The sequence below is a fragment of the Rattus rattus genome, chromosome 2 (genome assembly GCF_011064425.1).
Source record: "Rattus rattus isolate New Zealand chromosome 2, Rrattus_CSIRO_v1, whole genome shotgun sequence".
NCBI lineage: Eukaryota > Metazoa > Chordata > Mammalia > Rodentia > Muridae > Rattus > Rattus rattus.
Window position 1 is genome coordinate 15,011,467 of NC_046155.1, and position 13,461 is coordinate 15,024,927.

Consider the following 13,461-nt stretch of genomic DNA (forward strand, 5'->3'; position numbering starts at 1 on the left):
TTGTTTTATAGAATGGGGTAATCTAAGCATAATAATGGGGTAATTATTATATTTTCCTGATGAATTATACCCTTAACTAGTGTGTATGACTATATATATATATATGACTAATTTTTGCTGAAATCTGCTTTATCAGATACCAGCATAGTCATATTAGTTTGTTTTAGGTTTCCATTTGCTTAATAAATTGACTTCCATTCTTTGACTCTCAGGCTGTCGATGTCTTTTTCTGTTTGGAGTGTTCCTCAGAGGCAACAGTGTTAGATCTAGTTTATTCATTGTCTATGCCTTTTACTGTGGGCTGAGATTATATTTTGGTTGTTATTAAAAGAAGTCTACTGATTCTTGTCATTTTGCTGGGTGATTTTCTGGTTAGTTGGACTTGTAGTATGCTCTTTCCTTTCTCCTCTATTAGTATCAGAGGTTTAATGTTTTGCTGTGTTAGACCAGATGGATATATTCCTAACTTTTTTTTGCTTGTCGATCTGTTCCTTTCAGGAAATTTGTTCTTTCCTGTGTTCTTGCAATTAACTCTGTCTTTCTTCTTCCTCTGTGTAAAGTATTTCTTTAAGGATTTTTCGCAGTGCTTTTTTTTTGTTTTGTTTTGTTTTGTTTTTGTTTTTTTAAATTTTTTTATTAACTTGAGTATTTCTTATTTACATTTCGAAGTGCTATTCCCTTTCCGGTTTCCAGACCAACATCCCCTAACACCTCCCCTCCCCTTCTTTATGGTGTTCTCCTCCCCATCTTCCCCCATTGCCGCCCTCCCCCAACAATCACGTTCACTGGGGGTTCAGTCTTAGCAGGACAAGGGCTTCCCTTCCACTGGTGATCTTAATAGGATATTCATTGGTGCCTATGAGGTCTGAGTCCAGGGTCAGTCCATGTATAGTCTTTGGGTAGTGGCTTAGTCCCTGGAAGTTCTGGTTGGTTGGCATTGTTGTTCATATGGGGGTCTCGAGCCCCTCAAGCTCTTCCAGTTCTTTCTCTGATTCCTTCAACGGGGGTCCTATTCTCAGTTCAGTGGTTTGCTGCTGGCATTCGCCTCTGTATTTGCTGTATTCTGGCTGTGTCTCTCAGGAGAGATCTACATCCGGCTCCTGTTGGCCTGCACTTCTTTGCTTCATCCATCTTATCTAATTGGGTGGCTGTATATGTTTGGGCCACATGTGGGGTAGGCTCTGAATGGGTGTTCCTTCTGTCTCTGTTTTAATCTTTGCCTCTCTATTCCCTGCCAAGGGTATTCTTGTTCCCTCTTTTAAAGAAGGAGTGAAACATTCACATTTTGGTCATCCTTCTTGAGTTTCATGTGTTCTATGCATCTAGGGTAATTCAAGTATTTGGGCTAATAGCCACTTATCAATGAGTGCATACCATGTGTGTTTTTCTGTGATTGGGTTACCTCACTCAGGATGATATTTTCCAGTTCCAATCATTTGCCTATGAATTTCATAAAGGCATTGTTTTTGATAGCTGAGTAATATTCCATTGTGTAGATGTACCACATTTTCTGTATCCATTCCTCTGTTGAAGGGCATCTGGGTTCTTTCCAGCTTCTGGCTATTATAAATAAGGCTGCTGTGAACATAGTGGAGAACGTGTCTTTTTTATATGTTGGGGCATCTTTTGGGTATATGCCCAAGAGAGGTATAGCTGGATCCTCAGGTAGTGGAATGTCCAATTTTCTGAGGAACCTCCAGACTGATTTCCAAAATGGTTGTACCAGTCTGCAATCCCACCAACAATGGAGGAGTGTTCCTCTTTATCCGCATCCTCGCCAGCATTTGCTGTCACCTGAGTTTTTGATCTTAGCCATTCTCACTGGTGTGAGGTGAAATCTCAGGGTTGTTTTGATTTGCATTTCCCTTATGACTAAAGATGTTGAACATTTCTTTAGGTGTTTCTCAGCCATTCAGCATTCCTCAGCTGTGAATTCTTTGTTTAGCTCTGAATCCCATTTTTGAATAGGGTTATTTGTCTCCCTGTGGTCTAACTTCTTGAGTTCTTTGTATATTTTGGATATAAAGCATCTATCTCTTGTAGGATTGGTAAAGATCTTTTCACAATCTGTTTGTTCCGCAGTGCTTTTTAGGTGACCATTAATTACCACATTTTCTTCATATCTGGAACAAGATTATTATTATTATTTCTCTACCAATTTTAAAAGAATGCTTTATTAGGTATTACTAAAACCATTGTTGACAGTCAGTTTACTTTCAGTGCTTGAAATGCCCAATTCCATGTTTCCCTGGCTTTTAGGATTCTCATCAATGATTTGATATTAATCTGACGGGTTTTTGCTTCTGTGAGTTTGAGTTTTTTATTTCAGCCTTTTTTCTTCTTTCTTTCTTTCCTCATTCCTTCCTTCCTTTCTTTTGTTCTTTCTTTTTTCTTTCTTTCTTTTTTAATTAGGGGTTAGGCAGATTGCATTACCTAGGCATCCCACAAAGTGGGCAGGTCACCTTAGATAGCAACTTTTACTTGCTCAAAAATTCATCTAACATAAGCAGTAAGGACTCAGGCGGTACCTGAAATCATTATTTTCCTTACTCATAGTTTAAGGCACTGATTTCAGCTTTTAACATTGTTTAATTGTTTTGTATTTGTAATAAATTAAACACAATAAGTCATAGAGAGTTTTTTTTAATGCTTCTTCTGTTTAGAATTTCAGTTTTTGCTCTGGATTTTGAGTTTTTTTCTGGTGTTATTTTATTGAATAGATTCTCTATGTCTTTGTTTTATTTTAGCTTCTTATTCTACTTCATAGATTCTTTGATTTGGTGCTATGATCTTATTTCAGAGTTCTTGAATATTTTTGTTATACTCAATTACTGTCTCTCTTCTACTGATGCTTGACTATAATATTTGTCTTAATCTTCACGACTGATTTTTTCTTATGTTTAAATTTGTTGTGATATTTTCTACTGTGCATTTTATTCAAGTTACTGAGTTTTTCATCCATACCAACTCTGTTATTTATTTAATTTTTATTATACTTATTTACTTACTTTTCTATTGTTGGCTTTCCTCCCTTTGACATGGGACAATTTCTTTATTCAATTCACCTATTCGTTTTTTGGGTTTTTTTTCTTCTAGTTTGTTGTTGTTATTGCTCACAAACCTTTGAAATCTTGTCTGGTCTTGCCCATTTCTATAACTTTGACCTTAGTAGCTGAGAAGCAGTGATCTCTGTAGGAGTCATGACACCTTGCTGTTCCATGTTTTCTTCCTTCCTTCCTTCCTTCCTTCCTTCCTTCCTTCCTTCCTTCCTTCCTTCCTTCCTTCCTCTCTCTCCCTCTCTTTCTCTCTTTCTCTCTTTCTTTTTGTTTGTTGTGGTATGTTCATCTGTTCATTTGGACTTCTCTTCAAGTTCTAGTTGTGGATCTCTTTTTTGTTATCATTTGGCATTATAGTTTCTATAGCCAGTTTATTTTCTCCTTTCCAAGAGGTACTAAGGTTGAACCCTCAAAAGTGCATAAGCTGCATAGACATATATCCATGCAAAACACACATTCACACTAAAATAAAATAAAATGTAGTAAAATAAAAATATTATGAAGCAAAAATATTATGCTTAAAGTATAGTAAAAATAAGAGGGGAAGCACAGGATCAAAAGTACTAGGGTGGGAACAAAAAAAATAAAAATAAAAAATAAAGGAAGAAACATTAAAGAAGAGACAAAGAATTAAAATGACCAAAGTTGCTAATTGGAGCATCCCATCCTCCCATGTACAGACTGAGGGAGAGGTTAACAGTCCAGCTTGTGGACCCTGACTTTCCTGGACTTATGCTAGCAGTGGGCATATGTTTGACCATTGACTTTTGTCTACCACAGCATCCTCATGTCAGTAGCTCCTCTTCTTTGAAGCCAGGTGGTTGGTTCTGCTGGCCACAGTTGGCTTTGCAGTATATAGTCTTGGTCATCCTCCTAACCTCCCAAGACTCCTCAAACCGTATTCTCTGGGGTGACTGAGGGCTGTCTCTCAAATATGATGAGAGGAGAGGAAGCCACAGCACTGAGGGCTGTGTGGGCAGAGGCCTGCCTTCCTACTTTAACAAACCACTAAGCACTAATCACCCTGCTGGAGGGATATATCTGCAGATACTAAGGACTTGGTAAGAACTTTCGAAGTTCTCCACTCTACAACAATGAATCTTACAGCAGCTAGCTGGTTCCAGACACTAGTTGGCCTACTGACCTCCAGCTCAGGGCTGTCAAAATTGCCTCAGGTGACATGGCCTGACGCCAGGCTCCTTACAATACAGTTGCACTGTCCCAGCCAAGCCTTCTGCCTTCTACATTTTGGAGCTTGTTATATAACCCTTCCCCTGTCTACAGCTGCCTCCTAGGGTTTACTCTGTTCTTGGGGGCTGAAGTAGTTTGAATTTCGGTTCCTGACGTTTAGCTACTCCCTGTCCCCTGGCCACCAGGGTAGTTCAGTTTTAAACAACAATGTCCTGTTAAGATGGAGTGTGGGCACAGCTCACTAAGCTGAGAAAACCCTCCACCTGCTGACCCAGGTACGCCACTGTACAAGCAACTGGATTTGAGGCATGTGGGACCTATTGGTTTGTCCTGAGGGAAATTCTGCAGGTTTCTTTTCACTGGGGCTGCCTGACTTCATTTTGATGGGGATTCTGCTTACGTCTTCCCCTGGGGAGTCACCTTTAATCCTGTGCCTGCTTTGCCTTGTGATTCCCTGCACTTGTTAACTGCCCCATGCCTCTTGTGGATTCCCAAAGAGCTTCCTCCCTTTGCAATAGAATGCTTTTTCTTATCCAGACTTGGAGCTGTCTTATCCAAAAGTGCTTCAAACAAACACATTAATAATCTAGCAACAGGCCACATAATTACCATAATTTTAAGATAGCAATGAGTATTGATGGTGTTTTTAATATAACTGCCACCTCTGAAATGTGGCCCAGGAATAAATACCTCTCCATTCAGTTGGGGTATGTGATGCTGCATGTTCTGGTTTGCACCCAAGGAAATACTAAGCTTTGACTAGAGGTTAGTGGAAATAAAAATGTAAGTTGGTCCCAATTCATGCTTATGAATATCCAGTGTGTTGGTTGCTACAAAAATACCATAGATTAGATGGCTTCTAAACAGTAGGACTTTCCTCCTCATACTCTGAGACTAACTAGAACATGGCAGTGGTGAACTGGGTGTATAGAATGGGCCGTTTCCTGGTGGTTCACTGGTAGCAGTAACCTTCTGTCTTCACATGGTGAAAGCAGTGTGTAATCTCTCTGAAGTTTATAAGGACACAAGTCATCCCCCCCCCCACCTCAGGACACAAGTCTTATTCCAGGGGCCTCCACTCTCATAATGGTACTTCCCAGAGGCTCCACTGACACATACTCTCAAGCCAGGGACTAGGATTCCAACATATGAATTTGAGGACACAGACCCTAGACTATCAAATCTAGGTTTTAAAAACACCATTGAAACCCTTCAGACAAAAAAATCCTCACATTAGAGCATGCAAGAGAAGTATCCACAAATCTTGTTAAAACACATTACGCTCCATCCCCTGTGTCTGAATTGGGAGGTATAGCTTGGGGCTAGAAAAACAAATGTACATCTTGTACAAGTTCCCAGTCTGCTGCTGCTGTTGGTCCAACTTTGAAAAATAATTAAATCGGAAGAAAGTTCTTTCCGAAACTAGGATATCCTGGCATCTCAGAGATTTTGCACCTGGTTTTCAAATACCACAGACAGTACCGTTATTGTCACAACTCAAATCTCTCTTCACATCAAAGAGCTGTTTCTCATCAGTTAACTTCTCCAGGACTCTTAGGTCAAACTCTTGGAAGTGTCTGGAACTGCTGTACTCGCCTTCCTTTCCTGTGGTTCCCACCCAAAACTGCAGCAAGGACATGTGCCTTATATGAATCTGCCCCTGTAGCAATACTGCCACTCTCTCCGTGCCTTCTGCACGGAGAGCTTTGGGTGCCATTTGTGAACGCTTATTTAAGTTCAGTCAACCATAGAGCACATCAGTCTTTACTCAATCCAAATACAGATGGCTTGTTGAGATGTTTCTGTTATAATATAAGACAGAAACTCGAGCCTGCTGCTCTTGTAAATTGGGGTGTAATAGCTCAAACTTATGTGTGTCTTTCAGTGCCACCAAACCTCCAATCTCCACAGCCCGACCTGCTGTACTTTGTTCTTGATGTGCTCAATTGTTCTTAGGGTGGGATCTCATTTAGTAAGAGAAATAACCAGACTGTTCTAGAATACTTTTGGCTCTCTGCTATTCAGAGAAAGATCAAAGTCGCTCTTTGGAGCCTTCTTTAAAGCATGTGGAAACTTGCAGAAATATTGAGAAAGTGTTTCTCACATCTCGCTTGTCCAGACTGGATTACATCCTCACGGGTAAAAGTGTCATGTTCCCATGAACCAGAAGGAGACAAAACCCAAAGGAAATCAGCATGTTTTTACTAATAAGAAAAAACAACAAAACAAAACGAATGAAGACATTTTGGAAAAACTGAGTCGTGTAAATGTACACTAAAACAAATTTCTAGTTCCTGGTTTTATCTTACATTTTAAGCTAGCAAACAACAATGTGTGAGAGAACCTAGAGGATTCCCAAAGGAGAGTCCTGACTGAACCCAGCGTATCAGAAAAGCACGAATATAAACTCCATAAAACACTATCCTCATTCTCAGGGGTGAACGTTTATCCACTGAAGTCAGAAGACCTGGGATTAACTGAACCTTTGTCCATAAAAAGTTTGCATCTAGAAATTCATCTTTGTGGACTAAGTGACATTTTAAAGCAGTGACAATTGTTGCTTTCTAAGGTATAGGGCTATTACCAATCTAATCCATTCTCGGGTGATATGTTTGTCATGATTGATGATGTACTTCAGGATAGAGGAACATTATCTAAATATAAGAAATTTATAGTTTTTTTCCTTTGTGATGGGCTAGAAATGGTTAGCCAGAAAACATGTCTTAAAGCATTTGCATCTCTAGCTCTGAGTTTCCTGAATTTCAGTATCCCACATTTCGTGACAGTGTTTTCACTCTTCTTAGTTGTTACAAGGTCTCATGTAAACTGGGTTTGTCTCAAACTTGTGTTAGAGCTGAGGATGACCTTGAATTTCTGATTCTTCTGTATCTGCCTCCTAAGGGTTGGGATTACAACCGTGTACCACTCTATGCAATTTATATGATTCTGGGGATTGAACCTAGAGCTTTGAGCTTGATAGACAAGTATTCTACTAACTTAGCTATATAATCAGTGTTTCATCTTTTTGTATCACTAACTTCCAGGAAGCACATCTGAGGACATTTTAAAAAATTATTTGTATTAAAATATAAATGGTTTGCCAATATTAGAAGTACCACATCTCTGAAGCCTATGACAAAGGTTAACTCAAAAGATTGCCTTTTTGGTACTCTATACAGAATCAAGACAGATTCTGAAGCGGATCAACCTTGCTTTAAAAGAATTTATATTTATTCTCTCTCTCTCTCTCTCTCTCTCTCTCTCTCTCTCTCTCTCTGTGTGTGTGTGTGAGTGTGTGTGTGTGTGTGTGTTTTCTCAGAGGTGAGAAGACAACTTGTGGAATTTGGTTCTGTCTTTCTAGCTTGTGAATCCCTGAGATCAAGATTGATAGCAAATGCCTTCATGAGTTGAGCCATCTCACTAGCTCCCAATTGAGCTAGTCTACTATTGGATTCTGAGTATGTGATTTGCTTCTCTGAAACATGGACCATTTATTGCAAGAAGATGAGGGCAGAGCCTCTGTGCAGACATCTTCAAGAAGACATTAATAAGAGGCTGGAGCATTCATAGTTTTTGGCTCACAGAAGTCAGTCTATTTTAATTTTCATTTCTAGTGGTAGAAAATTAGGCATCATTCAGCAGCTGAGTGTGCTACTTTCTGGAATGCCAGGCTTGATCAGCCTCTCTCAAATCATCCCCACACAATTAGTTAACATAATCACACATCAAGCTAACTTTGGATCCAACATTCTACCCCACTTTCTTCCAGATTCTTGACTATGTCTTTCTCATATGCTTAGAAATCTAGAATTTTCTTCTAAACAATTTCTTCCCCATTCTAATATACTCTCAAGGAACTTAAGCTGAGTTATTTCATTCTTTCAACCTATTATAAAGTTTAATATAAAGTAGGATATGGGAGGATAAGTTGACAGTACTAATTCCAGTTGTTTTCATCAGGTGAGAGAGATGCCCTCTGATATTTAGTTGCATGCTCCCCTCATGTAACTTACCCTGACACATCAGCATCACCCACTGAACTCCCCTATCTTGTTCTGTCTCAAACATGCTTAAGGAATAAGCTCATACCCTCACTGTTATTGATAATGTGCAAGACGGTTGACCCATTCCAAGTGAACAAGCAAAGGTTAGCGTCCCTCCTGAGTGGCTGCTAAGAAAGACCCAAAGCAGATTCCTGACAGCGATGCCCTTCTTTCCCCTTCCGTTTGCTGCCTTCTGGTAGCTCCCTCTTGAGCATAATCCTGGAATAAGCTCATTTGCTTTGACTTGGTTATAAGAATGCCACAGAACAGGAGATCAGAATCAAATCAGTAGCTGAAGCCTTGGCTGATCACAATCTCACCCTCCTTTGTCACCTTGGACTTTTGATCCAGCACAGGAAGGAGTGAGATTAGCTTGTGCCATCTGATCTTTGGAAGCTGTTGAAGTTGCAAGTCAGAATCTTTTCTGTGGTAGAAGGCTGAAAATGGATAGATTGTTTCCTCAAGGACTTTCTTTCTTGCAGTAAAACAAGGAGCTTAGAATTACCAAGGGTAACTCCTTCCTTCTTTATTAAATTTTTGTAGTTCGTTTGTTTGTGCCAGTCTTCAGAGGTTTGCTTTGTGCTCTACAAATTTTTACAACATGGTGGGAAACTCAGTTTTCCTCAGCCATTTTTAGTCTCCAATGCACAAACATAAAAATGTTACAAGATATGTGAAACCTACTTTCTACCTGCCTTTCCTCATTTTTTTTTAAAATTTTAATGTCTTAGTTCATATTTTTGCTGTCTCTTTGTGTGTATTTTTCCTAATTGCCAATAACGGTTCTTCCCATATTTTTTAATTCAGTGAATCCATTAAACAACCAAAAAGATGGGGAGAAAAAAAACCATCAAACAAAGAAAAAAACCCGAAAGATAAAATTCATAAACCAAACATATGAACTGAACCAGAATAAAAAAAAAGCAATGTGTATAAAGTGAGGACATGACTGCTCCAAGGTATAGTTAAGGGGAAGGATTTTATTGTAGGTACAAGGGAGAGAAAAGCCAGAGGAAGAGTCCAGAGCAGAGAGAAAGTAGTAAACTAAGCATGGCCAGCACACTGAACTGACTGGGCCACTAGAGGAGAGGGAGTTGGGAAGGGAGTAGGAGAAGAGAGGAGAGAGATCAAAGAGGAAAGATGGCCAAGAGAGGAAGAAAAGAAAGAGAAAGCACAAAGGGAGGAGGATGAGAGAGAGAGAGAGAGAGAGAGAGAGAGAGAGAGAGAGAGAGAGAGAGAGAGAGAGAACAAAAGGAGGGCAAAAGGGGGCACTGAGAGAGTTCATGGCTATAAGTCTGGGGGGTTTTATGGGAATGAGAAGCTGGGGGGAAGGGAAGCCCTTGAGCTGGAGAAGTTTAGTTCAAGGAAATAGTGAGAAGAGCAGAGAAGAGCCCTAGTGCTGAGTACAGAGTGAGCCTGGAGGTCCGTTTGAGCTTTGGTATGTTAATAGGCTCCTCAGCTAGACCAATTGTCTAAAGTTTCTTTTGGATCTGACCCTGACTAAGGACTGGAAATGAATCTGAGTTTTCTTCGCCCCTCTCATGGTCATTGGCAAGATGAAAACTTACCATGAGGATCCACTCCGAGACTCTCCACCCGTGTCCCTTCACAGGACCATACACTTGAATCCGCCAGACTCTTCCTGTTCACAGGGATAGACCAGCACCACAAATACTTTTTCACGTCTTTAATAGAAAAACAACAAATAAAACAGAGCACCCGTGGCTATTCTGCAGGTTTCCCTGGTCCAATGACAGACTCTCCAATGCTTGGGGCATGAGGCCACAGAACGACTGGTCAGTGAGAAGCAAGCCAAGCCAGATAAATTATGTACTTTGGCACAATTAGCCGAGCCTTTTCATTCCGTTTTTAAAGATTTACTCATTTAGAAGTCTCTCTTAAAAAGTGGTATTTTTGTTGCCATAGCTCTGTGCCATTACTGGGTTCAGTTTAATTTGATGGGACCAAGGGATGGTTAAGGAAATAGGAGCTGGCTGGGGGTCAGTGGAAATATAAAATGAATTTCAGTTGCTCCACGATTTCACTCTAGATTCATTCGAGGACACAGGATTTGCCATTTGATCTGCGGAACGTGACATTTAATGAACACGAAAAAAAATCTAGGTCAGTGAGCTAGAATAGAGGTTGAAAACGACCTCTTTTTGTCTGCCAATTTAGGATCTTCGGCAGAGGCTGCCTTCTGCCCAATGTGCTGTAGCCATACACGTCTCAACTAGCCTCTGAATACAGATGGTGTATGTACCCTGCTTGGCTGCTGAGGTCAGCTCGGGGTAAAGCGATCTCATGACACAAGTTTGTACTCCGAGTCTAACTACTGCACAGCACTGGCTCCCACAGACACAGATGGAAATTGGCTAAACAGGTGCACGTCAAAGTTGGTATTAAGGCAGCTTAGCCCTTTGTTTAATGAGTGGGTGACCTCATTTGATATTACTTCATTAATCCTTCCAGATTTTAACATGGTTCTACTTTAAATGCGATGAAAGTGAAGGTCTCTATGATGATGATAAACACCCCCCACACACACACCCCACACCCTGAGAGCCTGGGAGATGCCAAGGGACTCCAGCCAGACCAGTGCTTCATTGAACTTCGTCTTGCATCTTCTTGCTGTTGTTGTTGCTGCTGCTGCTGCTGCTGCTGCTGCTGCTGCTGCTGCTGCTGTTATAAACACCCAGTTTAGCTGCAAGCAGGGAGGGGAAATCTCATCAGGGCCTGGTCTGCATCCAACCGGATGGCCTCACGCTGTTTGGTTCTAAGTCCCTTCCCTTCCTTCTGGCTCTGTTTCACTTAGAAATGTATAGACCTGCTTTTAATTCCCAGCAGCGACCTCGCCCCATAGACCTGCAGGGACCTTTGTCCTATTTCTCTTGGTGTTCCCAACTGCCTGCTTAATTCTCCTTCCCTCAGGGTCCTTGTCCTATCCTTTAGTCACCTCAGTTAGAGGTGTTGAAGAATCCTCCTCTTTCTAGAATTCAGGCGCAGGAAAACTCACCGTGATAGGGCTTCTCAAAGGTGCCAAGCATTCTGAGACCTGAGTGAGAGGGAGAAATAGATGGCCAAAAGCAAACACAGGCTTGTGGGCTGCCTGTCAGGCCAGCCCCTGCCATGCCAGTCACTGCAGCATGCCGTGGATCCTAACCTTTCAGACATCCCCTTGGCATGGATAAGCTCTAGGCTGCCTGGGACTTTGCAGAGCTCTCTCCAGGTGCAAAAGCCAGCCCTGCTACAAGCCGAGGAGGAGGTGCCATTAAGTCATTTTCCTATTGCCTTTCAGACCGGCTTTGAATTATAAATAAGCCGAGAGCTCCAGAGCAGCCGCAGAGCTTGCTGTCAGGTTATTTGAGTCCCAGCCTCTATCCCAGTTCCCCTATGCCAACTTTCCCTTTTAGAAAACCCACAGGTTTCTAGGTCCCCCTCTCCTGCTGCACTTAGCATAAGTGAAACACATGGCCTCCCCTTCCCTTTCCTAATAGAAACGCCTTAGATAGAGAATGACAGGGTAATGTGCTACATGTGCTTACTGTGCTGAAGCGTTTTACAAGGCTCCTCTTTGAAAATGGTAACTGTAGCAGCCATCCTGTGTGAGAAAGACTGTGTTGGAGACCATGGAGATGGAAACTAAGTTACAGTAGGAGACAGAGAGAGAGGGAGAGGGAGAGGGAGAGAGAGAGAGGAAGACCTGCTCTCTGGGGGTACATTTGCTGTAGTTGTTAACTATCAGCCAGGAACATCTTGCCTTGTGTACAGCACAAGCCTGGGTTTTACCATCATCCAATGATGACAAAATCAAGGATTGGGGCAATTCAATTATTTGGCCAAAGGTCCATGGTGGACAGGTCAGACACTCCGATTTAGTCTACTGTCAGGGCTTCAATCCAGGCTTCTCTATGTCGCCTCTATGCTTAATTTCCAGTGATAAAGAAAGTTGGTGGAGTTTAAAATTTAAATTCTTTAAAAAAATAATTAAAGGAGCCTCACATCTTAAATTTCTTGAGAAAGTCGTGGAGCCAATACACTTCTAAATGTGAACTAGCATACTGAAAGTGAGGCTGACTTCAAGTAGATTAAGGGCTTTTCCACAGACATGACGTGCTAAAAATAGAACATTTACTGTTCTCCATACTACATCGTAAGGACATTTACTTCCCATCTCACTTCTTGTAAGTGTAGAGGTGTCCTTAGTAAGAAGAAGAAAGCCACACTCCTGGGGTTCACACGAGCTTAAAATGTCATTTCTTTCTTCCTCACAATACTGTTTCATTCTGGAAAGAACTAAGTTTGTATCTCTGGCTTTGTGGCTTTGGAAACCTGGGAAGGGACTTGCTGGTAAGATAGAAAAGGAAGAGGGGGCATTTAAACATTTGTAGAATCTTTATGACCTGGAAATTAGTATCTTCCACATTTTAACCAGATATAGTGACCCGAATTCAAGAACAGAGGAATAACTTAGCTACCTTGCTAAGACTTCTTCTTTTTTTTTTTTTTTTTTATTAACTTGAGTATTTCTTATATACATTTGAAAGTGTTATTCCCTTTCGGTTTCGGGCAAACATCCCTCCCCCTCCCCTTCCTTATGGGTGTTCCCCTCCCACCCCTCCCCCATTGCGCCCTCCCCCAACAGTCTAGTTCACTGGGGTTCAGTCTTAGCAGGACCCAGGGCTTCCCCTTCCACTGGTGCTCTTACTAGGATATTCATTGCTACCTATGAGGTCAGAGTCCAGGGTCAGTCCATGTATAGTCTTTAGGTAGTGGCTTAGTCCCTGGAAGCTCTGGTTGCTTGGCATTGTTGTACATATGGGGTCTCTAGCCCCTTCAAGCTCTTTCAGTCCTTTCTCTGATTCCTTCAACGGGGGTCCCATTCTCAGTTCAGTGGTTTGCTGCTGGCATTCGCCTATGTATTTGCTGTATTCTAGCTGTGTCTCTCAGGAGAGATCTACATCCGGCTCCTGTTGGCCTGCACTTCTTTGCTTCACCCATCTTGTCTAATTGGGTGGCTGTATGTATGGGCCACATGTGGGGCAGGCTCTGAATGGGTGTTCCTTCAGTCTCTGTTTTAATCTTTGCCTCTCTCTTCCCTGCCAAGGGTATTCTTGTTCCCCTTTTAAAGAAGGAGTGAAGCATTCACATTTTGATCGTCCATCTTGAGT

General features: G+C 41.4%; 1 non-coding gene across 1 annotated transcript; it reads right to left on the minus strand.

Moving 5' to 3' along the window:
* Positions 1–2,416: 2,416 nt before the first annotated feature.
* LOC116895115 lies at positions 2,417–2,566 on the minus strand. The gene has a single exon (XR_004387263.1). It is a non-coding gene; the product is annotated as a U12 minor spliceosomal RNA (small nuclear RNA).
* Between the last annotated feature and the right edge of the window lie 10,895 nt (positions 2,567–13,461).